This window comes from Cherax quadricarinatus, unplaced genomic scaffold (genome assembly GCF_038502225.1).
Source record: "Cherax quadricarinatus isolate ZL_2023a unplaced genomic scaffold, ASM3850222v1 Contig4378, whole genome shotgun sequence".
In the NCBI taxonomy this organism is placed as follows: domain Eukaryota; kingdom Metazoa; phylum Arthropoda; class Malacostraca; order Decapoda; family Parastacidae; genus Cherax; species Cherax quadricarinatus.
Window position 1 is genome coordinate 5,634 of NW_027199404.1, and position 5,633 is coordinate 11,266.

Consider the following 5,633-nt stretch of genomic DNA (forward strand, 5'->3'; position numbering starts at 1 on the left):
TCACTGAAGGATGGGGTACAAATTAGCCGATCTGTGGACCAGTATGCTTTTATATTATGCTTATAGACGTGAGGCATAAGCATTATTGTTGCAAAAAGCAAATACATTTCTGCAACAGTCGTCTCTTTCCACCTGTGTAGTCTTGACTGTGGTGATAAGATCGTATTTGCCATGGTGTACTGAAAATACTTATTACTTTCCCTGACAATAATTTCCATCAATGGCTGGTCAAAGAATAATTCAAAGAATTCCAGTTCATTGGCCGTGGTTCCAAGGGGACAGGTAGGTAGAATTCCACTTTGCGAGTCATCAAAGTGGTGAGGGCTGGGAACAAAATTGGGATTTTGCTGCCAATCCCAGATACGGTTTGCTGGTGGATACTGGACATCATAGGCTGGTTGTATGGGTGGTTGTGGTGGGCTGGTGGGTGACGCTCCGCTTTGTCCTTGAACTGACGAGTCAGCAGCGTGGGTTCCCGCGTGGCACAGCGAGTCACGCATGGCGGTGCCACTACCACCACCAGCCCCACTAACACCATCCACTGATGTCTGTGGCCCATCCATGCCAAGTGTAGCCACATCATCCTCACTATCACTACCTAAAACGGGTGTAGGGCCACGGGATGTACTCTAGGATGTACTCCAGGATGTACTCCGGGATGTACTCCGTCCCCTGGGCACAGCATAGGGTACACTACCCGAGCGCATGCGGCGGCGAACATACCGACGCTTCACTGGTGAATATGTTTCCTCACTATCACTACTCGAATGATCGTCGAGCGCAATAAAATCACAATCCACGTCAGAATCATCGTCATTACTGAAGTCAGAGGCCAGGCCACGGGAAAATATTAGTTTTCTCTTACGTTTAGGAACACCCGACGGTGAGTCACGAGTGCCCACACCAGAGGTAGAAGGTCGAGGATCGTCGGGGTTTTCTGCACTATTATCGATATCCTGGTCATTATTTTCGGTCACTAACTTATCAAAGCCATAGAATTCGTCTTCATTTCCACTTCCATCAGTGTCAGAACTATCAGACAGGAAGAGGAGAGTCCCAATTTTCCGGGGAGTGAGAGCTGACTTGCGACGAGGCATGGTGAACAAGGGTGACTGAGCCGGCGTTCCCACAATGCTATGCAGGCGCCTAAATTTTTTGTTTACGGCGCACACCCACGGTGCAGACCCATTCTCTCATATGTAGGCTTATGAGCGCTTTCGCGCTAAATTTGACGGCGCTAGAATTTTGGCGTAGATCTACGGTTTGGACACTCACCGACCAGCCGTAGATCTACGGGACGGACCCTGAAAGGGTTAAGTATTTATTTATTTATTTATTTATTTATTTATTTGAACATGATACAGAAAAGTACAAAGAATACAATTTTTAAAGTGCAGCATGCCAAAGCCCCTTGTATGCAGAGCATTATGGGCAGGCTTAAAATTAACTTAACATTAACTAAGCAATGATATATTCAGTGGTACAAAAATTATTGTAAAACAGATAACAATTTAGTACAAATGAGTATTACAAAGACAGGTCATATGGTCATTTACTGTGTTGCTGTGTAATCAGTAGAATGGAGTATTCTGTTAGGTAATGAAGTTAACCCTTAAACGGTCCAAACGTATATATACGTTCACTCGCGCAGCGCCCCGAATATTTTGAAAAAAAAAAATCTTTTTTTTATATAGAAAAAAAGAGCACTTTTTTTAAGTGTTTTAGTACTTACCGAGGTATGAGGCCGCGAAGTTGGCACTTGGCAATCACCTGACGGCAACATGAAGCACTGCTGCTTGCACAAATTCAACATATTTACCGTTTTCTTCCATTTTTTTTTTCATTTTCTTGGTTTTCATATGATAATTATGTTTCATAGTAAGTCATTTGATATCAATGCCAATTTTTGTTTATACACCAATATTACATACAAAATTTTTATCACATTGTCATAAACACACATGTGGTGACCTGTACTTAACTCAGTGGTGACCTGTACTTAACTCTGTGAAGAAGTGTCTTGTTTGCTCCCGTGGACTGAACCAAGATGCCCAACATCGAGCAACTTTACCAGCAACTTAAGGAAGAATTGAGGGCAGCGAAGATGGAGATACGGCGATTGACCGAGGAAAACAAGAGGATTCGTAGTAGTCCTCCTGTTTCGAGTCCTCAGGTCAAGAAGGGATCGTGGTCAGTGGCTGGACAGCAGGGGACGACGAAGTTGACGATCAAGAAGACGAATGGAAAGCCAGAAACGATGAAGAAGAAAGAGACTGCTGTGGAAACTCCTGTGGAAACCTCCAACGCATTCTCGGTGCTAACCGACGAATGTGAGTCGACTACTGGGATCATCACGACGAACGACAACAAGGAAGGTAAGAATATTGTTGTTGTTGGGGATAGCCAGGTTAGATACATGGATAGGGCATTCTGCTTGAAGGACAGGAGTAGGAGACAAAGGGTATGCTTTCCTGGGGCTGGGATGGAGGACATTGTTAGCCGGCTTGACAACATCATGAACGGTAATGGGATCAATCCTATTATTTGCCTCAGTGCTGGAGGCAATGATGTAAGCAAGCGTAGAAGTGAGGATTTAGTTAGAAAGTTCAGGACAGCTATAGAAATAATTAGGAAGAAGGGGGGGCGCCCTGTTATATGTGGCATTTTGCCAAGAAGAAGTGTTGGTAATGAATGGTTGTCCAGAGCAATTGGTATTAATTGTTGGCTGGATAAACACTGTAAGGATAATGCAGTACCATTCATTGACAACTGGGACAACTTCTATGGCCGAAATGACATGTATGCCAGGGATGGGGTTCACTTATCCAGGGCAGGTGTGGGTTTTCTTGCTAACTCAGTTGAGGGGGTTGTTAGGACTTTAAACTAGGATTAGTTAGAGGTATGGGTTTAGAAATCATTAATAATGAGTATGGATACATTGATTTATGCTCTGATATTAAGAATCTTAATAGTAACTGTCATGTAGTAACTCTGGGTAATGATAATTTCAGAAATTGTGTAAAAACAAAGATGAATAGGAAAAATGTGCAGAAGAAAAAACATATGATGGTATTTTATGCTAACAGTCGAAGTGCAAGAAATAAAATTAATGAACTATGTTTGGTAGCATGTGCTGGGAACTTTGATATCATTGCATTAACTGAAACGTGGTATGATTTAAAGAATCGGGATATGACTGCTGAGTGTAATATTCAGGGATTTAAGTTGTTCAATGTGGATAGATGTAATGGGAAGGGGGAGGAGTTGCATTGTATGTTCGAGAAAATATTAATTGTTGCATAAAAACAGGTATAAAAATAGATGGAGCAGTAACAGAGTCTGTTTGGGTAGAGTTCGTGGAGGGTCAAGAAAAACTAATTCTAGGTGTAATATACCGACCTCCAGGCTTGGATCACGATAGAGGGAGACTTCTTTGGGACGAAATTGTTAGGGCTTCTTTACACAGTAACATAGTCATAGTAGGGGACTTTAACTTTAGTCAAATTGACTGGAATTCTTTGACAGGTAATCTAGAGTCCAGTGACTTTATGGAAACAGTTCAGGACTGTTTTCTGAAACAGAGCGTAACTGAGCCTACCAGGGGTAATAATTTGCTAGACCTAGTCTTGTCAAATAAGGAAACACTCGTGAATAATCTGGAGATCACTGAAGAGCTTGGCGCAAGTGATCACAAATCCATCACTTTTAGCATTAATTGGGAATGCAAGAATAATGATAATACAGTAAAAATCCCTGATTTTCGTTCTGCCGATTATAATGGACTTAGGGAACATCTGTCTAATATTGATTGGGGTTATCTAGCTAATGATTTTATTGACGATAATCATGCTTATGAATATGAAGGGATCTGCTTTTATGATTGTTTTCTTAATAATGTACACAGTGCCCAGAGTATATACATTCCCCAGAGAGAAATTAGGTCTAATAATAACGATCCCAAATGGGTTAACAGGAGGCTAAAGCATCTATTAGGGGAGAAAAGGGGAATTTATAGGCGCATCAGAAGAGGAGAGGTTAACCTTACTGACCAATATGTTCAGCTTAAAAGAGAAGTAAAAAAGGCGATTAGAAAGGCTAAACGTGACTATGAAATTAGAGTTGCTAATGAATCAAAGACTAATCCAAAGGGGTTCTTTCAAGTGTATAGGACGAAGGTGAAGGAAAAAGTAGGACCTCTGAAATCTGGGAATGGACAGCTGACGGATAATGAACTGGAAATGTGTTCCTTATTTAATGACTATTTTTTGTCAGTTTTTACACAGGAAGATGTAAATGAGATTCCAGTAATTAACAATTATTTAGTTCCTGATGAATTTAAGTTAACTAATATTACTGTCACGAGGGACATGGTTATTAAACAGATAGACAAACTGAAACAAAATAAGTCCCCGGGACCCGATGAGTTGTTTTCAAGGGTACTTAAGGAATGCAAGATGGAGCTTAGTCAGCCATTAACGAGTGTATTCAATGCGTCCATCCTTACCAGTGTTGTGCCAGAGTTGTGGAAGATGGCTAATGTGGTTCCAATATTCAAATCAGGGGATAAGTCCACTCCTTCAAATTACCGTCCAATAAGCCTGACATCTATAGTGGGCAAGTTATTAGAATCAATTATAGCTGACATTATCAGAAGTCACCTTGAAGAGCATAACTTGATAAATGAATCTCAGCATGGATTCACGAGAGGTCGTTCCTGCCTGACAAACTTACTGACGTTCTTCAATAGAACTTTTGAGGCAGTTGACAGTGATAAGGAATATGATATTGTTTATTTGGATTTTAGTAAAGCCTTCAACAGAGTACCTCACAAGAGACTCTTAAGAAAAGTGGCAGCTCATGGTATAGGAGGTAAAGTTCTAGCGTGGATTGAGGCATGGCTTACCAATAGAAAGCAGAGAGTTACCATTAATGGAGTGAAATCTGAATGGGGATTAGTCACTAGTGGCGTTCCACAGGGATCAGTTTTAGGCCCTCTCCTGTTCATAATTTACATTAATGACCTTGATGAAGGGATTACTAGTGACATGAGTAAGTTTGCTGATGATACAAAGATAGGCCGTATAATTCACTCTGAGGAGGATATCAATGAACTCCAGGACGATTTGAACAAATTAATGTCTTGGTCTGAAAAATGGCAGATGAAGTTTAATGTGGATAAGTGTAAGGTACTTGCCCTTGGTAATGAAAATAACCCTCGAAGCTATAATCTAGGTGAAGTAGAGCTTGGTCATACAGAATGTGAAAAAGACTTGGGAGTCATGGTAAGCAGAAATCTAAAGCCAAGACAGCAGTGCCTTAGTGTGCGCAACAAAGCCAACAGATTACTTGGATTTATCTCAAGAAGTATAAGTAACAGAAGTCCAAAAGTTATTTTGCAGCTCTATACATCACTAGTGAGGCCTCATTTAGATTATGCTGCTCAGTTTTGGTCCCCTTACTACAGGATGGACATAGACTCATTAGAGAACATACAGAGAAGAATGACTAAAATGATTTACTGTGTAAGGAACCTCCCGTATGAAGATAGACTTAAAGCCTTAAATCTCCACTCTCTAGAGAGGCGTAGAATGAGGGGAGATATCATTTATTTATTTATTTATTTATTTATTTAT